The following is a 27,846-nucleotide window of genomic DNA, read 5'->3' as shown; positions in this document are numbered from 1 at the left end:
CTAATAGTTATTCTTTTTATTGTTTAAAAAAAAAGAATATTAATTGTTACCTTTCAAAATTATTTTTTTAAATTTTCATTTAAAAAACGAACAAAAAACAACCTTTGTCAGATTTTTGTGTACAATAATATGCAAATAAATTTTGAATGAAAAAAAATATATGTCTGAATAAATCAGACTCACAAGAATCTGTATACTTTATATGCTCTACCATTGAAACATTTTAACGATCTAGTATTGGTATTCTAAGGAACATCCATTTATTTTTTTATTCTTTATATATATATATATATATTGTTGTAACTCCTCTCCCTCGCGACAATGATGGTGCGCATGAAAGCACCTTTGAGCACAAATAGTTTGAGACATGTTTAGACAGGAAGAAGAACTGTTGTAGTTCTGACTGAAGTTATGGGAATCTGAACAGTCTGGGGCTGAGTGCTGTCCTGTGTGATACTAGAAAACTGTTTGGAAGACCTGGAGCGACACTGGGAAGTGTGTCGGTGGTCTGTTCTGTGTTTTGGTATTAAGTAGGACTCTTATAACTTAAGACATTGTTCCCTATGACTTTATAGCGGAAGTCTAAGTGCAACTATTTGCTGATAACTTATAATAAATACATCGTTTATTATTGCCTCCAATCTGTTCGTTGGATAGCCTGCCTTAGAGTTACAACAATATAAAGCCAAATTCGAGAAAAGACTAAATCTGGCTCAACAGAAATGGCTGAGATTTTAGGAGACAGTTATAGAGATCGGGTCTCAATGAAGGAAATCCTATGTCGAACTGGGAGCCGACCCCTTATTGAGGTTGTGACAGAGCGTCGCATGAGGTTTGTTGGACATGTTCTACGACCAAATGAATAACGCATACCGAACATTGCGAGGAAATACAAGAAATAACTTGGCGCCTCACTTTCATAGACGACCTCAGAGCAGTGGACACCAGGTTGAAAGACATTAGACATTGCCATTGACAGATCTTGTAGAAACAGCTTGCCAACCAATGCGCCAAAAAAAAACGGTAAGATTGTGTCACATCACCAGCTAAGAAGAAAGCTGTTTTTGTACAACAATGCTTAGAGTTTCTCGGAGAATATAGGCCTTTAAAAGCCATTTCCAGGGGTATATGTAAACTTCCTGGGGTATTTTTTAAATAGCTACGGTATTCGTCCACTTTCTGGGGTATTGTTCCCTTTCTGGGGTATTTTTCCATGGAAATCTCGTTGTGTTCGTGTCGACATCCTATTTTTTTGTTGTAGGCTTCAGCGACCAGTAGCCCCTGCATGAGGGCTACATATTCTTCCTGCTTAGTTATTTGTTAAAGAGGCATTGCTGAACACCACGTGTCTCCTCTAACAAACTGAAATGTGCCACCTCTTCAAAGCGTTCCAGGAAGACTTCGATAATTTTAATTTTGTTACCAAAGTTCCCCATGGGCGTATAGGGTAGACCGTTCGACAGACCTTGACTTGAGACAGGCGAGATTTGGAATCTAACTAAGGAGCGGCTAGACATCTTTCTCCCTTTGCTATCCTTTCCAAGTCAATTATTTTTCAGTCTCACTCGCTATTATTTTCCTTTCCTTCTAGGATTCTAGCTATCTATTGTTCATTTATCTTATTCATCTGTACATTTTTCTTCGCGTTTAGCCTTCTCTGCATTCTCGTTATTTATGTCAGCTGGAAGGTCCTTGATATCTATTTTTAGTTTTCATTTAGCAGTGAAGAGAGTGTGGCTGGAAATAGGGAACGGAGAATGACATAGAAATGGGAAAGGGAGATAAGGAAGGGACATAGAATGTATCATGTAATGAAATATATCAGATACCAAGTTGTAGTTGCTTTAAAACGAGAAGTGTCAGGGAGGGAAAATGTACACTGAATAGGGGAAGGGTATTCCTCTCAGCCTACGAGTGAATGACTCCGCATTGGTTAATTAGCGCTCAACGGAAAAGTTAGGATAGCGGGCGGGGGGGGGGGGGGGGTATGTGGAGACAGGAAAGGTGAAGGAGATAGATGGGAGGCAGTAGGAAGTTTCAACCAGAACAGAATGATGTCTGTTTGAACAGGTGAAACTGACTACTGGGAAGAAACGACACTCGACTCAGAAGAAATCTTTGACCACGCAGGCTCTTAGAGATGTGAAAACATGACCACTATGCTAGATCACTAAAAGTCTCCTGTGGTCAGCGGGACGTCCCTTTGTTCCTTATCGGCTTATCAGTGAAGTTTCGTTGTATGTCTTCATTAATTTTGAGAGTAACGTCACTTTTAGGCAAGGCATTTAAGTTGAATGTGACACGGAGAATGGGATGTTGAAAAATTTGATTGTTCAAGAAAATTTAAGCGGCCGAGTGGTTCGAATAGTCAGGCGGTTTAAGTTCAAAACCAAACTCAAGCAAAACTTTTTTTTTTATTATTATCTGCATTTGTAACGAATTCACGAAATGCGCATTTTTCCTTCTTATAGCCTGGGCCCAATGCGCTAGGGTTAAATGTCTTTTGTTGATCAGTTGCCCAGTGAGCTAGGGTTAAACGTCTTTTGTTGGTCAGTTGGGGGAGCTGGTATATGACAAAAGATTTTCACGCTCAAACTCAACTCTGCTGGATTCGTGTTTCGAACCCGAGCTTGGAGCATTGATTTATTCCTCTCAACAAATAGGAGAGGAGGGCGTGGCTGGATTCGTAACCTGAGGTCCTGGGTTCAAATCTCGGTGAAGACTGGGATTTTCAATTTCGGGATTCCTAGGGCAAACGCTGAGTACACCCAATTCTAATGGTTAGCTGACTTTAGTTGGCGAAAGTAAAGGTGGATGATAGCTGTGCTGGCCACATGCCACCCTGCTCGTTAAACCTTTGGCCAGGAAAAAGAACACCTTATCATCTGCCCTATTGATAGCAAGATATGAAAGAGCTTCTCACTTGCTTACCAATCATTAAACGACGACATATAAAGCTCAGGTAGGGAAGGGAACTTGTATTAATGACATAGCGCTTTTAGTAATCATGTTTTTACTGCAGGACTTAGTATAACATAAGACAAACGAGATAAACATAATGTACAGCTTTTATCAGATAAAAATTTAATTTTGCTTATCCTAAAATCTGTTCGTTCAAAGTTGACATGTCGCCAATTATCTAGTCAATTTAATACCAAACCTTTGTTCTTTAAGTACATAGCTTATAGTAACTCAATAGTACGTATGGTCTGTCTGGTAGAACGTTGTTTTTTTTGTCTCCCATTACCGATTAAGTTCAAAGTTTCTATATTTATTCGTGGTCGATGACAACATACTATGACAATGAATTAGTTAGTGGTAATGAATTGTATTTATTTTATTTACAAAAAGGAACTACAACCACAATCTCTAAATACAAAAACAAATCGTGATAAAAATACTCAGAAAGACACAAGGATAAAGGCGCATTCCTGTTCCATATGCTAGTACAAATATGTACTGATTCTCTTTCTTCCCTTTTAGAGCATGGAATGGGTTGCCTGAGTCAGCCAGTAAAAACCTTGGACTTGGGAAAATTTAAATCATTGATTGATTTTCATAAACAGATTAGCCTAGGAACACGCGGAGGACGTAATCATCTTTTTTTGAAGTAATGTCTGATAACATAAGATAAGATAAGATAATGGGAAAGATGCTTTTTGACTCAACAGCAAGATAGCTAACTTTACAGGACCTACAATTGTTACCTATTTGCCAGCGGGTAATGACACAAATATATCTACTACAAAGCTTATATCAACTCACTGTGTCCTCTCTCTATCTGGTAAAGTGTGTGTATAGGTAATTTCTACCACAACCCTTCTCGGATCAAGTTCAAACTTCGCACAATGATTCAATGGCGTAGCAACACATGAATTAAAAAAAAACTATTGGTAATTAATTATTCTTTTTTTTTTTTGATACAGCTTGTCAGAGCCTGAGATACTGTTGACCCCAAACTGTCTCGGCACTTGCAGTTCATTTGGCATTCATCTTGTTACCAGGAGATGATCCATGGTCGTCTCGCGACTGGAGGCCATACAGTAAAAGAATTAGATTGACGAGAGTCAATGACTCTCAGAGATGGAGAATCAGAGAGTCAGAGACTGAAATTTAAAGAGTCTGATATTCAGATCGTCTTACGTAAAAATAATACAATTTCAATTGACACTAAATCGAACGTCACTGTTGCCAGATTAATAAAAAAAAAAGAATTTAGCTAAAGTCTTAACAACATCTGGGAATCAAAGAGTTTAATCCTGAGTTCTAGAATGTCCGAGAAAAAACAACAGTTTAATTGTGAGATCGAGAGAGTCAGAGAAACTTAGGTTTTAATTCTGAGATTTGTAGATTCTGAGAAAGAATTCTGTTCTGAGATTCAGAGAGTCTTTTAAAATGTAATTGGAAGCTACCATCTTAGCTTTCATCTTAAAATCAGCCCCGAGATCCCAGGGAATGAGTTTAACTGACATGTATAAGTTAAACAAGAGGGATAGAAAGATACAGCATTCAACAATGTTTCGTAGTGTGTGTGTATGTGTGTTTGTTGACGTCATCTTTAATTTTACTAAATAAATTCCATAGAGAAATAAAAAAAACAACTTTACATCTAAAGAATCGAAACGTGACCTTTGATCTTTGAAAAGATTTAGACGCATGGAATAAATTCGTTGTGTAAGATTTTAAAATAACAATGTCAAGGTTTTTTTTTCTCTTTTTTCTCATCCACATTAACTCATTTACTCTTGACTTTATGTGCAAACATTCAGCATTTGTATAGTGAAAAAATCCATTGAACGGCAGCGTTAGCAGCAAAGGGTTAACATGTCCAACAAACAGTTGTATGTTTTTGTAAAGCTAATTACTTGCTTTACATACAGGCCTACACGCATAGACACACATACACAAATAAATAATCTAATTCTCATTATCTCTGTCTCTCCAGCGTAACTAATAACACACACACACACACACGTCCAGTCACACACACAAACATACTAATAAAAGTAACATATAACGAGGTCTGAAGCAGAGATGAAACTTGCAGATCCTTATCGCAAATTCTACACCAGATCGACGAGTTCTAGGCTCGAGACGGTAAGTGTGTGTTTCATTTAAAACCACGAGTTCAGTCAATTATTAAGTAGGCCCTAACCACAGACACAGAGCCGGCCTTGGGTAATGGGAACCTCTAGGCGAAAATGAATTTGTTGGTCTCAAATGAAATAGAAAATCGATGCAAAACCAAAATATACAATTAAGACTGAAAAAGAAATCGCTATTTATTAAAACCTTACCTGTATGATCTAGAGCTAAGAGCTAGTAGACACAGAGTTCTTCTATGTTTGAGATTTGAAAGAGACTTAGAGCTAGACTAATGGACATAGAGCTCTGCTATGTTTGAGATTTGAAAGAGACTTAGAGCTAGACTAATGGACATAGAGCTCTGCTATGTTTGAGATTTGAAAGAGACTTAGAGCTAGACTAATGGACATAGAGCTCTGCTATGTTTGAGATTTGAAAGAGACTTAGAGCTAGACTAATGGACATAGAGCTCTGCTATGTTTGAGATTTGAAATAGACTTAGAGCTAGACTTATGGATATAGAGCTCTGCTACTTTCAGGTTTGGTCTAAGTCAATTTTTTCTCTTAATATTTTATTTTTATTCTCTGCGAGGCTTCCATCAATTGGAGGTCCAAGGCGGCTGTCTATTTGCCTATGTCTAAGGCCGGTCCTGACAAACGTGTGATATTAGTTTATAGCAAATAGAAATATATAATTGACAGATATGTTTCTTGCCTTAAAAATTGAATAACTTTTGTGTCATTTTTGCATATATATATATATATAGTTCGTCCATCGTGGTTCGATGATGACCACTTTGTCATCCAGGGGGTTGAGGGTTTTGCACTGGGGTTTTATGCCTCCTCATGTGGCTGGTGAGACCTATGTGAGCCCGGAATGTTCGGCTGCACACTGGGCAGGTTTTTCCAGCTGGAGCTAGTGTCGTTTGTCTTGCTTTTCTTTTCTGGCGTTTTTCTTCTGCCAGCGTTGTTCTTTTTTCCTCAGCAACCTGTGCGCCAGTTTTCACAGCGCGACGCCATGATGCTCTGTCATGTGCTTCTGTCTCCCAGGTGCCAGGGTCTATGCTGAACGCCTTCAGAGAAGCTTTGAGGGTGTCCCTGAAGCGCTTTCTTTGACCACCTTGCGAGCGCTTTCCTTTGCATATTTATGGAAGAACGTCCAGCTTTCAAAAGTTTCTCTTTTTACGCTCTGTATTAGTATTTTCCAAAACTAGTTTAAAAAAAAAACGCAATAAGGCTTCAAGCAATAATGGAAAGATTACTACCCTCGGGCTACATCCGAACCGCGACAAGTACTTTTAGAATTCGAAAAATAAAACCCTCACAGTGCTTAATAAAACCGTAAACGACCGATACTCTAGATGATATGGCCCGTGAGAAATGTGCCGAAAATTTAACAGGCATCTCCCCCTTTCCTCAGTTAATTGGCTTAAAGTTTACCTATTTCTATCTATAGATAAACTAGAAAAAAGGACTCCTGGTGATCAACGGGATTTTCATTTCGGAATTTTTAGGGCACCTGTAGTTCCACCCAGCTCCACCTGACACAGGAGCGGTTGGTCGTTGTGCTGGCCACTGTGACGCCCTAGTTAACCTTGAGCCACAGAAACAGATGCCCTATAGATCTCAAGGTCTAAAAATGGAACTGCTGTTAACTTCTTTCGGGCGATAGGCAAAACGGATAATATATTAATTTGTTGAAGAGTAATTTTTGTTTAATGTTTTCAGTTAGGCAAAACTATAATGTATATTTACATATGCTAGACCGCGACTATTAATATAAAAAATAACTTAACCCTAATAGCAGAATGGCCTAAATGTTACGCTTTTGATTCATAAATTAATGCTAACTACACTCAAACCCATTTAATCGGAGTACAATGGGACACAAGCGTTTTGGTTCTAATAACCGGCTTGTCCTATTATTCGGATTTGATTGCATAATACAAAATGCTTCTGTTTTGTTTTGTTTTTACGATTGGGTCCGAAGAAGTGGATAACCCGATTAACAGGTGGTCCACTTTTTGAATTTTGATTAAAAACAAAAAAAAAATATTGCTAATCTGGAAACCTGAATTAATAAATGCATCTTTAAATGTTTTATTACAGCTTCGAAAATGAATCACTTATTGACCTTCGCCCTGCTCGGTATGCTTGTCGCCCTTGTGGCCGCCCAGACCACTGCCCCGTTGACCGAGGCCGAGAAGAGAGCTTACGTCATGTGCGTCATAGAGCACAACCTGTCGTCCGCTTCCTGCAAGAACATAGCCAAGAGCCAGGCCGCCAACAACAACGAGGCCACTGCCTGTAGCACACTGGAGACCTTCAAGCTCACCCTCAGCCTCTTTGGCTGCACCCAGGCTGACTACGATCTCCTACATAAAATCCTTTGTGAGAAGCAGCACGTTGTTGTCTGTCCTTAGTACTTAACATCATTAGTAAAGTTTATCGTTAATTAACAACCGATTTTTTTTTGTGTTTTTTTTTTAATTACAATTCCTACCATTGACTCGCTCGTTTCATGGTTTAAACCTAGAGTCAAAAACTCAAGTGAAAAAAGATTTTTTTTTCAAAGCTTATATCAATTCACTCTGCCTGTCTGTCTGTCTGGTAAAAAGTTTGTTCACGTTATTTCTCCCAAACCCAATCTCGGATGAAGCTGAAATTGTGCACAATTATTTCTTTTACCTGACAACGCGTGAATCAATAAAAAAAAAATTAACCATTTACTTAATTGACTTTTGATAATTATTTATTTTGTTTGGTGTTTTGAACAAAGGGAAAGAAGCTTTACTTAACTGAAGTGCTAGTATAAGCTAAGTTAGTCCCGTTTATAGGTCGCCGAGGTAAACTGTAATGAACAATATATAACTATACAATCATCAATTGTCAAAAAGTATCTCAATAGCACAGCGGTTAGCACGTCTGCCTGAGGAGCGTGATCGAATAGTTCGTATTTCAGGTCGATCTCTTTTATTTTTAAATGCTTTAAAAACCAATTACTGTAAATTCCACCCAGCTATCCCTTTATTTCTCTCTCCCCTGCCCCATAACCCCGAAGGGTCCAGATAAGTGATAGGACCCTTGCGTATTCAGAAACCTAAAAGCATGCAATAGCTCTATACAACAACAAATTGGTAAAAATATTATTAATTGCACAGATATATTGTTGTTGGACTAGATCTATTACAAATTTAATTACATGACTGATCCAAACTAATTGACACAATTTCATTTTATATAAGCTTTTTAAAAAAATATTTATTAGGATTTTCTTATTATTGCATCGAAGAAAAGTAAAAAAAAACAACAAAGTGGCTGATGTTGTAAAATGATGTACGTGGTTCGGATGTTCCTTCAGACTTGAAGATAGTTTACTTCCTAGTCCAAACCTCCCGCAGGACAACAGGGGATGGGAGCGGGCAGGGCTTGAACCCGGTACCATCGATAAATCTGAACAACAGTCCAGCGCGCAAACCGCACGACCAGGCAGCCATCCTGTGATATTAAGGGCATCTATTTCTATGGCCGACTTGAAACGAAGGAGTCATGTGGCCATCACATCGACCAACCGCTTTACTTTCTTCAGCTAATGTCAGGTACCTAACTAGAGGTGGGCTGACCGAGAAGTGCCCTAAAACTCTCGGAACTGAAAATCCCAGTCTTCAGCGAGATTCGAAAGCCAAGCGCTTTACCACTCGGCCCCTCCCCCTGCGCATCGAATGCTTACATAATATTTAGTTTCAACTACCTTTTAACTATACCCTAACATCTATTTGGCCCATCTGTTACGTTGAATTAAAACGACCTCTCACGCACCAATACAAAAGTCTACACACACACACACACACACAATTGTTCATACTATCACTGGCTATCCTTCGTTTCTGAATTCATAAGTACTTTGTTGCTTTTTTTTTTTTATCACAAACCCTTTTTTTTTCGATTAGGCGTTTTTATTTACCATTACTCTGAACACCAAAATCAATATAGTTATCCCACGAGCTATACCTACATTTCATTTGGTTTTCATAAATGTTTACACGGAAAGACACATATTCAGTAAATGTCTGCTTTTAAAAAACATGGAATCTGTACATGTGTTGGGAAACAATAAAAAAGCGAAATAAAAAAAAATACTTAAAAATAAAATCTTATCTAAGGAGAAGAACAACAGATTTACAGCCATATATTTCAATACTGTAGAATTTATTTCCCTTTTTGATATAAAACTAAATTAATAAATAATCACTACTAATTATTATACATATAACTGTTCCTTGAAATGGGCATCAGTATTGGAGTCGAAAGGCTGACAACCATCATTAGTTTAAAATACCTCGGAGCAATCGTTTCAGATAAGGGAACCAAAGCAGAAGTACTGGCACGAATAGCACAGTCTACAGCAGCACTTGCAAAACTCAAGCCTATATGGAAAGACAAATAGACAGTCCTCCACACCAAAAGTAGACCAACGCGCCCATTGGTCATGGCCACATTCTTATATGCTTGCAAATCTTTGAACATTTACTTCAGAACTAGAGAGAATAATCCTAGCAATGGAATTAAGTTGCTACAGAAAGATCCTAGGTATCACATGTATAGACCGCATCACAAAGGAAGAGATTTGAGACAAGGTAATTACAGCAGCGATTAGACGCTTTTTATCACTATGTTTATACCAAAATGTCCCCAGGGCTCGGAAATACCTTCCTTCGGGGAACAGTACCAGAAAAAAAACATAAAGCAGACAGAGAAAGCGATGGAAAGACAGCATAAAAGAATGGACGGGCCTGTTATTGAAAGAGGTAAAAGACAGAGAGGAATGGAGAAAGGTTGTCGAGAAAGCTTACCTGGAGCTCCAACGGTCCATCAGACTAAGGTAAATGTAAAGATGAAGGAGAGATTTCCATGAAAATAAAACCAGATTGGGTGTTTTTAAATTACACATGAAATTGAAAGGTTCTTTTTTTTAGTATTCTCCTTTAAACTCTATTTGGACTGACATTTCTGTACACTGAAAGGTACTCTATAAACGAGTTCAAATGTTAATGTGCAATCATATGCCTACTGCGTATAAAAGAATGAGATTTTAATGAATTATAATGAAAGACAAATATGCTTACAAAGGGCTTACAACTCTTTGCATATTTTGAAGGAATGTGTAAAAAAAAATGTTATAAGATTATGTGAATAGCAAAAACACTTACGAAATATTACAATTATTACCAATATTCATTTATACCACAGCAAGATATAATTGCTTAATGAGTAAATTAGTAACCAAAAGCCATGCTTCATTTGCTTGACGCAGTGTCTGTTGTCCAGGTCACTAGTGAACACTTGACCGCCCAGGAGCGAGGCTAGGCCTCCTAGGTAGCCTGACCTGTGGCGTGGCTAACTGTTGTCTGTGGACACCGATAACTCCATTCCATGTCACAGATTTGCTCAGGCTTACTATGACCATTTGTCACGCGAGGAGTCGACAGTGTGGCATGAGCACAAACTGATGTCTGCAGCTGCAGGGCTCGCCGTCATGGGAAAAAACAACAACACGAGATTTCCTAGTGTCCTGGGTAGCTTCCACATTGGACAGAATTTCACCTTGCCGTTTCTAGCTGTCCAACATTGTTTTTTACCGAGCTGATATCAACTCATTCTGTCTGTCTGGTAATTAGTGTGTACACGTTATTTCTCCCACACCCAATCTCGGATCAAGCTGAAATTTCGCACAATTATTTCTTTTACATGACAACACAAGAATCAATAGAACAAAAAATATTTAATTAGTTAATGAATTTTTTTTTTTGTTTCGTATTTTGCACAAGTGAAAGTGGTGGAATGAGAAATTAGGTGTTCTATCCTATACAAATATAATGATATTTTGCATTAGAATTATAGGTTTACATAATTGTATACGTGACAAGGATGGATATATGGATAGGATACCACGTATAACACTGATTTGGAGGACTTGAATGACTGTCTGGTCGTGTGGTATGCACTCTGGGTTGTCGTCTCTGTGGATCCGGACTCAAGCTTGCCAGCCTCCATCCACAGCCGTCCCGCAAAACGTTTAACCAAGGCGGCTCTACTACCCCCTCCCTTTTGTCTAGATTCTGAGCGCACGCCATGCTTGACCTCTGGCCAGATGTTTTTAAGACATTATCTGGAAATAAGTCGGAGGCGCTAATCTTGATAGGATGTCACATTGTCTACCTATCAGATGCTCCCCTGACATTTCCTGTTTCCGGTTAAGCGGCATATGAGTCTAAAGCTTCTTCAACCAGAAGCTGTTGCTGCATTACATTTAGAACTTTGAAGCATATTCATAAATTGATTTCGTTAATTGTTCTACTCTCTGTTCTACTCTACTGTCACTCTGTGGTTGTGTCAACATCCATATTCATTGTATATATTTGTATATATTTGTACATTTTATTTTATTTCTTTTACCTCGGCTGATCGTCTTGATGATCTTTTTTAACGCATTGACACAGCACTTAGAAAATAGTATGAACTATCTCCCCTTGTCCTTTTTGCTTAGACGAGAGTTGCACCCCTTGAACGGGCACTCTCTACATTTCAGTGTCATTCAATTGTTTATTGCCGACGGCCGCATGTAAACGAAGATGTCATGGTCGCTGAACACTATCCATTGTTCTTGTTCATGTTTACCCCCCCCCCCTTTTGTATTACGATCGTTCCCCTTGTATTGATCTGATCTCATTTACTTGCATTGTTTGTAAGTATAAATTGACCTTATGCCAGAGGAATAAGGAATATAAGGAATGTATCTAGTTCAACTGGAGTTTTCAGCTAGAGTTGGCATCTCCAAACACTGTTACAAACGCTAAAGGACTTCAACAGTCTACAGCACCAAGGCAGAGGGATAAGCTTCTGGGAGGACTACAACTGAACACATGGTTAGTAGAGCCAAGTTTATAAACGATAGGACACTCATATTTGTACCATCAGCAGCCAATAGGATCAAATGATTATTTCGTCTATCCATACTCATAGATAAATTACTTTAGGATTTATAATTACTCTTCTATCATTGTTCTCCCTTCCCTTTTTATCTTTTATTACATTAAATAGTTTCATCTTTCCAACTAAAGTAATCCTAATCCTTATTAAATGCTTCCTGTGTGTTCTATTTCCCAAACTGTAATTTGCTCTGGCCTATGGTGTCATTAGAAACCCCTAGACCAAACGATATAAAAAATAAATTATTAATTTTAATTACATACACCCCCAGTGGCGCATGATAACGTTGGCTTTTTCCAGCAGCGCATCACAAAGAGGAGAAATTGCTGCTAAAACAATTGCTGCATTCTTTGTAAATATATTTTTACACATGCTGGAAGCTTGCAATGGCAAATTGAAAAATTGAAAAATATAAATTAGTTTAATTAATTGGTGCTTTAATTCTGATCCAAAAACTTGTTTTTACAATACCACTATATAAGTCAGAACTTTACTGAACATGGAAACTGATCTCAAAAATGATTCTAAAGTTTTTTTTTTTATAAATTCATCAGTTGATGAAAACTCTAGTTTAATCGTTATAGTTATTGAAAGTAAAAAAATAAATAAGATTGCCTTTTTTAATGCATTCATGTCCAACACAGTGCTGCTGTCTAATAATAAGAAGTGCTTCTATACTATCCAAAACTGTCCAAATATATACCCACCGTTACATTATAGAAGAAAAAAGAATTGTACTTTTGCTTTTGCATAATTAAGGTTAAGTGGGTAGCTAACTAGTCAATCATTTTATTGAATGTTTGTGTCTAATATGGTGCTACCACTTAATGGGTTTCATACGGTTCGGCGCGCTCGAAGCCCAAAGTGACGCCACTGTTCACGAATACTCTGGTTGGTTGAGTGAACCCAAATTGAACCGTATAGCATCTAACGTGAGAGAACATTTCCAAGAAAATAAGATATAAGACAGACTAGACATAAGACAGACAAGATATAAGACAGACTAGACATAAGACAGACTAGACATAAGACAAACAAGACATAAGACATACAAGACATAAGACAAACAAGATATACAAACTATACATAAGGCTGACTATACATAAGACAGGCAAGATATAAGACAGGCAAGACATAAGACAGACATGTCATAAGACAGAGAAGACATAAGACAAACAAGACATAAGACAAACAAGACATAAGACAAACAAGACATCAGACAAACAAGACATAAGACAAATAAGACATAAAACAAACAAGATATCAGGCAGGCAAGAAATAAGATAGAAAAGACATAAGACAGACATGTCATAAGGCAGGCAAGACATAAGACAAACAAGACATAAAACAGGCAAGACATAAGACAGACAAGACATAAGACAGACAAGACATAAGGCAGGCAAGACATAAGATAGACAAGACATAAGACAGAAAAGACTTATGACAGACATGTCATAAGACAGAGAGGACATAAGACAAACAAGACATAAGACAAACAAGATATCAGGCAGGCAAGACATAAGACAGTAAAGACATAAGACAGACAAGACATAAGGCAGGCAAGACATAAGACAGACAAGATATAAGACAGGCGAGACATAAGACAGGCCAGACATAAGACAGAAAAGACATAAGACAGGCGAGACATAAGACAGAAAAGACATAAGACAGGCGAGACATAAGACAGGCGAGACATAAGACAGGCGAGACATAAGACATGCGAGACATAAGGCAGGCAAGACATAAGATAGACAAGACATAAGACAGAAAAGACTTATGACAGGCGAGACATAAGACAGAAAAGACATAAGACAGGCGAGACATAAGACAGAAAAGACATAAGACAGGCGAGACATAAGACAGAAAAGACATAAGACAGACATGTCATAAGACAGACATGTCATAAGACAGAAAAGACATAAGACAGAAAAGACATAAGACAAACAAGACATAAGACAGGCAAGACATAAGACAGTCAAGACATAAGACAGACAAGACATATGACAAACAAAACATCGGGCAGGCAAAATATTAGACAGTCAAGACATAAGACAGACACGACTTAAGACAGACAAGAAATAAGACAGACAAGATATAAGACAGACAAGATATAAGACAGACAAGACATAAGACTAACAAGACATAATGCAAACTATACATAAGGCTGATTATACTTAAGAAAGGCAAGACATAAGACAGTCAAGACATAAGACAGACAAGACATATGACAAACAAGACATCGGGCAAGCAAGATATAAGACAGTCAAGACATAAGACAGACATGTCATAAGACAGACAAGATATAAGACAGTCAAGACATAAGACAGGCAAGACATAATGCAAATTATACATAAGGCTGACTATACTTAAGAAAGGCAAGACATAAGGCAGTCAAGACATAAGAAAGGCAAGACATAAGACAGACAAGACATAAGACAGGCAAGAAATAAGACAGGCGAGACATAAGACAGGCGAGACATAAGACAGAAAAGACATTTTTTTCTAGTCACGCTTCTAATTAAAAGTCTTAATTAATCTTTTGACAACTAACTTGAATGTTTGTGTCTAATATGGTGCTACCACTTAATGGGTTTCATACGGTTCGGCGCGCTCGAAGCCCAAAGTGACGCCACTGTTCACGAATACGACGTTAGGGCCCCTCTGGTTGGTTGAGTGAACCCTTGCGTTTTCTTCTAAATCCTTATTTCATGTTCCCGGCTTAGTAAGCTCTTGCGTTAAAGGCATGGGTAGCGCTTTGTAGCATCTTGCCTTCTCATTAAAGAAACAGACGTCAGCACGTTTTCTTTCGACTTTTGGCGCGTTGTCCTTACGAATGTTTTTCGCTGATCCTGTTCATTAATTCCAGCATGCAGTATTCCTTTCCCTTTTTGTTCAGGTCGATGATCGGGCAAGAAATGTCGTGGACTAAACGAACATCGAAGTTTATGGAGGCAGAGTTTCCGTTTTTTTAAGAGGGAAAGAAAACAATCAACAACCACAGTGTGGAATTCGATGCTAGAAATGGCGATCACAGTTTTATGCCGCATGTGTGAATTAAACCCAACATCTGAATGCAGACCGTAAGTTTTAATTATAGGCTCCTAGTAAGCTTAAAGTCTTTTTTTTTAAATTTGTTTTATTCCGTTGAAGATTACATTGCCAATCACATAGGACGAAACCGTGTGTTTCATTTTCTCACAACAATTAACTAGACGATCATTAGGGTGTCCATTGTCCTCTGTTATACATGCCAAAGCAACGAAGTCCTTGACATTGGGATTCTTTCGAAAGGAACTCTCTTTAGTTTCTATGGAAGCTCAAAGGTTCCAAGAAACATAAATGTTTTTGTTGGTGCGTTTACCAGCCGACAGGCATGAATTCATTGGCCGATCTAGGGGTGCGATAGGAGCAAACCCCCTGTGTGCATTTATGTATAGGGTTAGGGTTTACTGGGCATTAGGGTTAGGATTTGAAAAAAAATACCCCCTCCCCCACTCCAAAGTTCTGGATCCGATAATGCATGAAATCCTATAGTAACAGTTTTTATGTACAACAAAGTTTACTTAGAACTGGGCTAATCAACGCGAAAAGGTTCCTGAACATCACTCAGGATTATCGCGTTGTGTATAAGTCATATTTCCTGCGCCATTGTATACAGGCTGAATGCTCCAGAAGAATTTTATTACTATGACCGCTTTTAGCAAATAACTAGTAGCGAAACCTCCACAAGTTGACAGACAGGTACCAGTTTCCAGATGTAAACTTGTCATCAAACCAAGATTGAGGCGAAACAGCAATGCAGTGAGCTCATGTGATATTTAGGAGGACTAGATATAAGTTAATTGTGCATTTTTGGTCCTTTTTATTGAATCATCTATTTAATAGTTTCCAATTATAGATCTATTTTATAAAAGTGCATAGCTAGTTCTCACATATAGATTTAGGATGTGCGTGACTTTACAAAAACAAAGTGGGTTTAAGTATATTTAGTCATCCGAAAATCTTAAACAGAACTAGAATATCTATCTTTTGCCTGTTAATTGATTGAGTTCTGTGTATTTCCGCCTCACGATATGTAATAGTTATTTTGTTAACACACGCTAGGTGTGTGGTTTGTTTCTTCCTATAGATGGAAACTCCGATGGTTTGACAATATTTTATATGTGTTCTGATTCACAGAACATAAATATATTGTAAATCCACGGTAGGCAGATCAAGGAAGTTCTACAGTTAATATTAAAATAAATAACTGAGTTTGATTACCAAGACAAGCACAACAGCTTTCTGCATTAAAAAGAGTCTTGTTACTAATTATGCTACTACTTTCACCAGCAACTTGAAAACGGACCAACGACAGCTTTCCCTGCTTCGCTCCAGGTCCCCACTACAGTCTTCAGGAAGCCCAAAAAGACGGCTTCTTGGTTTCCAACAATTCAGACTCTCCTCAATCACTTGATATACTGTTCTTTCTTCTCCACCAGGTTGCTGATGCTAACTTGTCATCAAACCGAGATTGAAGTTAAGCATCATAACAGTGAGTTTGTGTAATGGTTAATGCCTTTTGAACTCGTAAAGCTCTCAACCTTTCTACCAATGCTCTATTCTTGTTTCTTATAACATTAATTTATGTATCACAAGTGGTAGAATTGTAATGTAATATTTAATGAACAAAATTAAAAATATATATATATATATATATAAATTTATTTAATACAGAAATTTCTCATTCTTTACAAAATTGATCATTAATAATATTATTATTAAAACTAAAGTGTAGCACTTAAATCAGGCACATTGCTGACAATTTAAGGGTTATCTTCCTTTTACACATTTCTTAATACAATAATAAGATTAACATCGATTTGTTGTTTTTTTCCTTACAAGAGTAAGTTCGGGCCCCTATTGGTCGTGGGTCCGGGCGCAGTTAAGACCATGCTTGCCAAGTGTGACGAACCGTTTTAGCTCACTCAAGATATCAGGTCTAAGCATTTAATTAATTTATTTACTCGCTTTTAATCATCAATTGCATTAATTTAGCGATCGAGCGCTGAAAACACAGCCACCACCCCTCCAATCCTACCCCACCCCTTTTGGCATCGATGTCACGTTTTACTATCCCCACCTTGACACGTGCCACACTAAACTCTTGACAAGAGTACGCTCCCCTGTTCCTATCTTGGCAAACATCCGTTGACCCCCCCCCCCCTGTTGGGAGCGGCTGGTCACTTCAAACGGCCCATTCAACTCGACGCCTCGGGCGGCGGTCTCCCCGATCGTCTAGCGCAAAGCCAGTATCAAGGTATAATCTACCTTGCCCTGGGCACCTCCTATCACCCCCTCTCTTTGTTCTCTGACCACCTGGGCTGATTTCCTGGACTTTCATCAACTCGCGCCTTCGCGCGGTGTCTATCTCCCGGAAACGCCGTCACGGTCAAGCGAGGATCTCTTTGTCAAAGACGCCAGATAGTCTAGACCACCTTTGCACTTATCTCCCGCCACTCACCCCCCACCCTTTTCTATCCACAAACTTCATCGTCCGATCTCATTCACGCTGGAGAGCCCTCAGGGAGCACATCTAACTCTTGCTTGAGCTCTAGACTATTTTCATTCCCTTATTTCACTTTGGATTGGTGGTATGTAACTTAGTCAAGTGCTTGAGAACCATTTTACTTAGTAATATATATATATATATATATATATATATATATATATATATATATATATATATATATATATTTGTGCATTTATTACTACATTATTTGTGTACATATTTGTGCATTATTATCATGGATAATGTAAGTAGATTACTGTATACTTATATTTTTTTATCATGACTTTGTGGCTAAATGTTCAAGCCATCTGGACTAGATTCTATTAACAATTCTTACCAGATGTATTTAGCTCTTTAACTATTATTAATTTAACTCTGATATTTTAGCGCTCGGCACGAGCCCTCAATATATTATCATTGATTAATTCCTTGGCAGGGAACTATCAAGACACTTATGTAAACATGTCTTATTACTGAGTATGTATCTACTTATGCTCTATGTTTACTTATGTGAGAGCATGGGCGAGTATCAGACGTTGATCTCCCCTTTCCCTTTCATCTCATTTATCTAAGCGATGTATGTACTTGCTACTCACCGTGATTGGTGAACGTCACTTGTATTACTTATCATATATCACTTATTGCTGTGTGTTATTTCCCTTTAAGGGAGTCCCCATTATTATTGTTATCTCCCTTGATGGGACACTATATTCATTTGTTAGTTCCCTTTGATATTTATGAAACTAGCTTGTAGTTTCTCTACATCAGTCTGAAGATGTCCTTCTCGGAAAGGCATCTACCTCCCGGTGTTATCATTATGGCTAAACTGACACATACATCATATCGTTGCAGCTTTTATCTATAGGCTACATCCGCCTGAAATCTTAGCAACCTAAAGCTGATAGCAGATTTGCTGGCACCAGATCTGTAGACATCAGACCTACTCATCCTTCAAGAGTCCAAGTAACAACGCTAGCCACAGACTCGTCACTGGCTTAACTGATTGGTAGACGCAGCTTAGCTCTGCAACCATACAAAGTTGGACTGCAAACGGAGCCTGGATCGACTACGCCAGCCCACCAGCAGACAGCACCAGTACCAACCTAATGACACTCAGACCACTTGGTTCTAATATCTGATGATGATAGTCTCCTACATGTAAATACGCTAGATCCCATCCTAGCAACTGTACAGCCTTTTACCTTTTAATTATCCTTTGTATAATAAACTGTACATATTTTACATCTAAATATAGCATTTGTTGCCTGCATTATAACGCTGTGCTTGTAGTTTATATGTGCAAGTAAGGATTCTCAAACTATAAAATCCCCTAGACACCCAAAACGGCCAAATACTTTAATCCGACTTGTCACACCAGGCCACTGTTTCAGAATCAGTATTGACAGAAGTGGTGGTATAGGTTAAGTTAGTCCCCATTTTTTTTTCGTCTCTTGAGCGTAACATCGTGTCGAACCCCAGTCATCTACCAGTCAATGTCCGAAACGCCAGCGGTATCATTACCTTAAAGGTCAAAGTTATCGATGCGCAAAGAAATATTAAACAATTCCTCATTTTGTACGTGTGTTTGGTAGATGCAAACCTATTTGGAAATCCACATCTGATCCACACAAGGGATGTTACAAACTGTCATAGATCCACTTTTATATCCAGAAAGCCATATCTGATCCACACAAAGGGATGTTACAAACTGTCATAGATCCACTTTTATATCCAGAAAGCCATATCTGATCCACGCAAGGGATGTTACAACCTGTCATAGATCCACTATTATATCCAGAAAGCCACATCTGATCCACGCAAGGGATGTTACAACCTGTCATAGATCCACTATTATATCCAGAAAGCCATATCTGATCCACGCAAGGGATGTTACAACCTGTCATAGATCCACTATTATATCCAGAAAGCCATATCTGATCCACACAAGGGATGTTACAAACTGTCATAGATCCACTATTATATCCAGAAAGCCACATCTGATCCACGCAAGGGATGTTACAACCTGTCATAGATCCACTATTATATCCAGAAAGCCACATCTGATCCACGCAAGGGATGTTACAAACTGTCATAGATCCACTATTATATCCAGAAAGCCATATCTGATCCACGCAAGGGATGTTACAACCTGTCATAGATCCACTATTATATCCAGAAAGCCACATCTGATCCACACAAGGGATGCTACAAACTGTCATAGATCCACTATTATTTCCAGAAAGCCATATCTGATCCACGCAAGGGATGTTACAAACTGTCATAGATCCACTATTATATCCAGAAAGCCATATCTGATCCACGCAAGGGATGTTACAACCTGTCATAGATCCACTATTATATCCAGAAAGCCATATCTGATCCACGCAAGGGATGTTACAACCTGTCATAGATCCACTATTATATCCAGAAAGCCACATCTGATCCACGCAAGGGATGTTACAAACTGTCATAGATCCACTATTATATCCAGAAAGCCATATCTGATCCACACAAGGGATGCTACAAACTGTCATAGATCCACTATTATATCCAGAAAGCCACATCTGATCCACACAAGGGATGTTACAACCTGTCATAGATCCACTATTATATCCAGAAAGTCACATCTGATCCACACAAGGGATGTTACAAACTGTCATAGATCCACTATTATATCCAGAAAGTCACATCTGATCCACACAAGGGATGTTACAAACTGTCATAGATCCACTATTATATCCAGAAAGCCACATCTGATCCACACAAGGGATGTTACAAACTGTCATAGATCCACTTTTATATCCAGAAAGCCATATCTGATCCACGCAAGGGATGTTACAACCTGTCATAGATCCACTATTATATCCAGAAAGCCATATCTGATCCACACAAGGGATGCTACAAACTGTCATAGATCCACTATTATATCCAGAAAGCCACATCTGATCCACACAAGGGATGTTACAACCTGTCGTAGACCCACTAGTTTGTCCATTCGTTGTGAGATTCCTTTAAACATAGATTTAAAAAAAAAGTAACACATTCTATTTATAATTTGTTAATCTTAGACAATTCAATTTTATTTTATAAAAAAATTGTTTTTATAATGTTGCGTGAGTGTATGTGTGTGTGCTTTGAAAGTGTCACCAGTTAATCTTTCCAAAAATAGTTCCATTTCTTCTTTGTTTCTTTTTTTGCCTTTCATTCTTTACCTATTTAAAGTGAAAGTACTGGTGAACACATGTATGGCTGACTCAACTAGATCAAATGATTAGTCAGCTGAAAGAGATACAACTTTAGTACCTAATCTACGAAAAGTAAGTGAACAATAAATATAATTAAAGTGAACAAATAACATTGCAGCTCTTACTGTACAAAACTTCTATAAGCGTATCGGTGAGTAATGTAATATTTCACCATTCCTTTTTTAACATTACTTTGTTTCGTTACTTTTTTGTTTCAAATCTGTTACTGTAAACATAGATAAATGTATCTTCAAACTTTAAAAAAAATACTAGGTCAAAATAACACAGGATGCTTTATACTATTTGACGGACAAGTACTTATGCCATTTCCTCGAAAGTCAATCTTGCTGAACAATTGCATAGATTGAACTAAGACTTACAAGATAAATTGTGTGTATTTAGCACGAGGACCTCTACAGATTTTAAATTGTACTAATTACGGGAGACATCCGTACCCTTAGTTTGGTTGCGAATGCGGGCACCGATTTTTAAGGCCGTTGAGGCTTATTGTTGCTACCTCAATGTTTAATTAACGTCATCTTTACCCATCCCTTAGTCTTTTTGGACCGTTGGGGGCTCCACTCAAGAATTTTTTACTTTATTCCTCTCTCTCTGTCACCTTGACTAAGATCTATTTCAATTTTAGGCCCGTAGTCTCCAATGTGTCCTTCCCATCGATTTCTCCTTCTGTCTCTTCCCTGGTAATGTTCCTTGTAGACCATAAGAAGGACTTTGCGAGCCTTAATAACCTGGATATGCTCATTAAGCTTAATTAAGCGTTTTCTGACTAGTGGTAAGCAGGTCATCGTGGGCTTCCATTGCCATTATAATCCTGTTTCGAGCTTCCTTTTTTGTGATGTGGTCTTTGCAGGTACTACCTACAATATTTCTATACTCTTTATTCTATAGCATCTCGATTCCATGGCTAGGATTCTCCTCTCAAATTTTTCAGTTAGCGTCCAAGATTTGAAAGCATATCGTCATGACCAGACGCGCATCAGCCTGCCTTGAATAAGGAGCGTTATGCCTTGGTCTTTCAAATTGTCTTAAGCTTCACAAGTGCTGCCTTACAGGTTTGCTCCGGTGTTTGAAACAATAGCTCTGAAGTATTTCAATTGTCCAACACTTCCCCTTGTTGTTCGCCTCCAATACTAATGTCCATTTTAAAGCATTTTACAGCATGTCTTGTAAATATGACCACACACCCCCCCTCCTTTCTTCTCCCGTGAAAGAATACTGGTTTAAGTCAATGTATAGATCTACTACACTTTATATTTCAATGCTAAGCCTTTAATCTATTAAACTCTTCAAAGGAGTACGGAAATACCCGAAGAGATATAGTTCCGTTAGAGATAAACATGTTCTCGTTCTCAAGCAAATTTAAATTTTGTTTCTTTTTCAACTTTGAAAAAAAAATTATAAAGGTCAGACTAGAAATTTACCAGTGAGGCCAACGAGCTAGTCATTCTTTTCCCAACAATATACAACAGCTGTCCTTTTTCTAGGAAAATTATTAAAGCCGTTTTTGAGATCCATGTCCACATGCCCAGGTTACAAATGGAATGGAGGTATTGTAAGTAATAAAAATAATAATAAACGACATACGCTTCGTAGTCCTGCTTTTGGAAACAGGAGGAGCTTTTAAAAAATGTAAAACGAAAGAGTTTAAAGCAACTTCCGGAACAGTTAGAACAAATGATCGTATTTTTTTAAAATTACTACTTTAAAGTGTTTTTCTAGAATTATCCGTTTTTTTTTTTTTTTGCTTTTTGTTTTAGATTCATGGCCTTATCTTATCTTATAAAATACAGACGTTACTTCAAAAAAGAAGATGATTACGTCCTACGCGACATGCATCTAGTCATGCATGTTAACCAATGACTTAAAATCAACTAAGTCACTGGTCTTCCGGGCTGGATGAAGTAACCATTCTATGCTGTAATAGCACTAGAGAAGAAGGAGCATTTGTACACATTTGTTCTAGCATATTTCAATATTTCAATTACGTATAAAATTGTAGCGACTATATCGTAATTTGTTTTAAACTTATATTTTAATTTTTAATCAGACTTTTATCTTTTGTTTGTTTTAAACCTCCAGTCAGTGTCCGCTGAACACAAGGATATGATCGTCCGCAGTGCTGTTCTTGTTTTCCTCGTCGCCTTGTCTGTCCGGCCCTCCCAGCAGAACTTTATACAACAGATGGAGAACCTACGCTGCGTCATCGATGCCCACGTGCAAGGGTACTTTTGTCAGCATATCGCCAATCTGGCAGCGGTGACCTGCGACTCCCTGATAGCCAACCAGGGGGATATGTTCAAAATGGGCTGCGCGCAGTCGGACTACGATATTCTATACAGGCTGATGTGTCAAAATGTTAGCATGCTTTGCACTCCCCGGCCCACAATATCACATTTTATAAATTAATGCCAAATGTTGGCTAGATATGAACACAGTGAGAGTCAATAAAGTAATTATAATGAATTGTTGTTACATTGATAAGCTTAGCATTATTATGGACTAATGTCTCACAAGGGCAGCTAGGAGAAATCAGGTTTAAAAATGAGGAGAAATCACGACCCCCCTTAACTCAAGGAGACATTAAAAAACTAGAACAGACAAGATATAGACAGTGAGATTCATAACAAAACGAATATTCACAATTGATTACAGTAACACCTTTTAAAAATTATTAAATTTTAAAAAATCACTACAATTTTTATTTCTACAATTATTTCTGTGTGTGTTTTAAATTGTGTACTGAAAAATGCCGGGTACTTGAAATAAGCTAGTGCAAAAAAAAAAATAATAAAATGCACAGATCTTGGGTAAAAGACTCATCAAATAAAGTACAGTAAATGTGTAGTTTCACACGCTTGTTTCGAGGGTACGAGTTAATGGTGATATTGCAATACACATTTATTTTGCGCAAATCAACATGAGATTTCAATATGTAGGGGGAGATAGGAGGCCAAATGATAGAGTTTAGCTCTCTTTCTGTTTTACAAGTATAAACATCAAACAGAAACTTAAGCCATGAAATTGTATGCCAACATCTTTAGACGATCACCTTTTAAATACACGTCAATTATCACAGCGTTGTCTTCGAGTTCAGAGATCAAGTATAAACACGGTATATCACGTGTCTAAGGAGACCCAGCTGTAACTTACTCATTTTGCTATAACCAACACAGGCAAGGTCTTTGACAGGCGGGTGTCGATTTGAGTTCTTTTTACAATATTTCTATTCATCTCGTACCTTCGTGGGAACTGGATGGGTGGAACCTACATCATAGCACAAGACTCCAGCATCACGACGTGGGATGGCAGTGGATAGGTAATGAGCCTAGAACCATAGAGACGGTAGAACGATAGTCCAGCGCAAGCATACCGCACGACCTGACAGCTGGATGATCTACAGAGGATGTTGTGCAGTCAGCATTTATCCAAAGTGTGCACTTTAATAACATATAAATTGCAGTGGAAATAAACTTTTTTTTTTTCCCTGTCAACTTATAACAGCAATTCATGTAACTAGACAAGTTACTACAATATTGGCATGGCGTATGATACCTGCTGGATGTAATAATATGAATCGGTGTCACATATCTTGTGTTTGTAAATTTAAAAATGACTGACTGAACTTTAAAAACGAAACATGACATTAAATATTTACTTTTCGTTGAGTCATACGACTGACACTTACATTCACATTTACAATTCTAGAAAGAAAATTCGTTTCGTGTCTTAAATTTCTTCGTTTTATCTTTCTGAAGACAGTTTTGGTTAGAATTGTCCACGCGCCTGGTAGACATGAGATAATAAGATCAATCAACTAGTCCGGCCGGAGAAAGAGGAGGGTTGGGGAAGGTGGACACAGCTTGGGAAGCAATGACTCGTAAATCATCATTGTAACCTAGTGCACTGGACTATAAACATTTGGTACGTTAAGTGAAACAAAGGGGCATCACTCAAATTAAATTAGTTTAACAATTAGGTAGGTAGCGTTGATAATGAATATTTCAAAACAGAGGGTCATTAACATGGATTATCAGGGAGTCAGTTTAGAGAGTAGTAAGTGTTAGCCGACGCATACTAATGGCCAAAGAGGTTCTGTGTATTTAGTGAGATATTATAGACTTGGAATCTATTGACATCTGAGTAGTGTGTGAAAGTATATTTAAAAATAAGTATTGGAATATATACGTGAATGTTCATACATCTTTTATCTCATATGAAAGGGTATTTTATTATTCAAAAATATATGTGCAGAATTTCAAGTTTATCATTGATAGTTGTGGACTGTCAATTTAGCATAATTGTGAATTGAAATAGTGAATTGTGTTAGAAGATAATCATAATTATAGATGTCATTTAAAGTGTAACAGCCAAGGTAAGAATCTAGGTTGTTAAATTCAATGGTGTCAGAGAAAAGAAATATACGTCTTTAAAGATATCTAAAGTATGCATAATCGAACTCCATTTAAGTGAGAGCTTCAGAAGATCAAAGCCTCTCTTGCAAAACCCCATGGATATAAACTCTGCTGATTTTCGGTTATGCAAGTGGCCAGACAGATCAAGGACATGTGGCTTCCTACAGCTGTTGAAACGGAGATCATCGATTTCGGCGCAGTTCAAAAGAATATTAGACACGGTTGGCTCGTCCTAGACACAGCTTGGGGAACCTTGAGTCGAAGTGTGGTTTGAATACAGCGAACAACGAGCCAACTGGACCTTGACCCGTCATGCACTTTGCTATAATGAAGCCTATACCACAGGGAGGAGTGGTTAAAGCACCTCACTAGCTCCCATTCTCTGCGGGATTTTTGGGAGAATTTTACATTAATGTTTCCAATGCTATCGTTGGGATTAATACCAGAGTAATTAATTTTGATAACATGGTATATGTACAATTAAATATCACTGAATATATATTCACACTAGGAATTAAAGAACGACAACTAAATAAAAAAAAAAAGCAAACTTTGTGATTTCAAAGGATGGATATTAATTACCACAGCAGCGCCACCTCTGTAGATATTTAAAGTTTACACATTGAATTCTTATATTTACAATTCCCTCTTACTATGTCTAGGTCAATGGTATGACTGATCCAAACTCAATGATACTATTAGACTCAATATAAGCTTTTTTTTTTCAAAAGTATTTTCTGATTTTTCTTATTCAGTGAATGTTTTGGACACAGGTATCGTTGACAAGTTAAGACGTATACGATTGTACAATACGTTATGTGTGGCGCGGAAATCGTTATCTCGAGATAGAAGGTACTTTCTCCTCGAGTGAAATACCCTGAATGCCTGGTATAGTTCATTTGTTTAAAAAATTGACAAGTACTTGGCCGACTTGATGTTCCATATTTTGAAAAATCACAAGGTTATATCATATCTAAGGAGCCAAATATGACCTGTCATACAATTAGGAAATGGGTTCAGCTTTTAAAAAAAATACAAAGGACATACATATTGAGAACTCTACTAGAAATAAGTCAAACAATGGGACGTTTGGTTAACAAGACCTTCATCAAAAAAAAAAAATATATATATATATATATATATATATATATATATATATATAAATACTTTAAAAAAAAAGCTTATAATAAGCATAGTTGTATCATTAGTTTGGATCAGTTGTGTAATTAAATGTGTAATATATTTAGACAAACAATAAAGAAAAAGCCTTTAAAAAATAAAAAAAGAACAACCTGAATGGCTCAATCTCTGTCTTTTCAAGACAACACGCTAACCACTCTGATAGTGAAGAGCTTATGAACATGAAAGATTATATAGTTATCTATTGTTTGGATAGTCTCGTCTTATTTTTCAGGTTTGCGCTCACTAAGACTCAGACGACGATCTATAAAGGGACTAATTTAGCTTATACCACAACTTCAGTCAAGTACAATTTCTTTCCCTTGTTCGAGATACCAAACAACATTATTAATTTCCAATTGTTAATTAACTAATAGCTTGTTGTTGTTTTCTTTAATTCATGTGTTGACAGATAAAATAAAAAATTGAACTAAATTTCAGTCTGATCCGAGATGTGGGAGAAATAGCGTGTTCAAACATTTGACCAGGCAGACAGACACTGAGTTAATATAAACTTTAAAAAAAAAAACGAAAATCAATTGACATTTTAAAATAGCTTGTTTTGTGTTAATTGAAGGCTCCTCAACAAATTTTTTTTTTTGCTTTTACTTTGGTTCATCAGGGTTCAGATATAGAATGTCCAAAAACTACATATAAAATTTACATATTAAATAATTATATTTCCGAAATCAAATCTAAACCGCAGTTTTCCAGCTAGTATTTATTGCTCAAAGATATGAAAATCTTGACAACCGTTTTCGAGATCCGTGTCCACGTATCCAGCTTCCAGTTTCCATAAAGAGTTTGCAAGCTGGCAGGAGGAATCGTGGAAGTATTGCAATAGAAAATCCACAATTAAAATCAACCTTCCTTAGGGCCAGGCATTTCGAAAAGTCAATACTTGTGATTGATTGATTGATTGTTGATTTGAGGCACATCGGCACAATTTAGGCCATGTCGTGCCTGCAGTCCCTTAAGGACTACTCTCTCTCTAAACAACAAGGGCCAGATTCTATACAGTCATATAATTAAAATTAAGGTCCATTCACAGTTAAAATAGTAAAGGTAGTAAAAATTTAAATATTTGGTAAAAATCTAATGTAAATAGTGCATGTTCACAAATTCAGAAATCAGATCTTCGTAGATAGCCCCACTTCCCGAATAAAGCCCAGTACCTTCCCAGGGTCGACATTATTAAATAGTGTTTTTAGATTAGTGGCTCTAAAATGTTTCGCCCTGACATCCTGGTATCTGGGGCAATCAACGAGGATATGTTCCACGGTGAGGCGAGAGTCACAGTACTCGCAAAGTGGGGGCTCCTCTCTCTTCAGTACAAAAGAGTGCGTGATGTAGGTGTGGCCAA

At 37.6% G+C, this 27,846-nt stretch overlaps 1 long non-coding RNA gene across 1 annotated transcript; it reads left to right on the top strand.

The window, feature by feature from the left end:
- Positions 1 to 1,059: 1,059 nt before the first annotated feature.
- LOC106071691 (uncharacterized) lies at positions 1,060 to 7,551 on the top strand. The gene is made up of 2 exons (XR_001218470.2): positions 1,060 to 5,097; positions 7,195 to 7,551. It is a non-coding gene; the product is annotated as an uncharacterized LOC106071691 (long non-coding RNA).
- The last annotated feature ends 20,295 nt before the right edge of the window (positions 7,552 to 27,846 follow it).

Source organism: Biomphalaria glabrata, chromosome 15 (assembly GCF_947242115.1).
Source record: "Biomphalaria glabrata chromosome 15, xgBioGlab47.1, whole genome shotgun sequence".
In the NCBI taxonomy this organism is placed as follows: Eukaryota; Metazoa; Mollusca; class Gastropoda; family Planorbidae; genus Biomphalaria; species Biomphalaria glabrata.
This window is presented reverse-complemented; position numbering and strand designations above follow the sequence as displayed.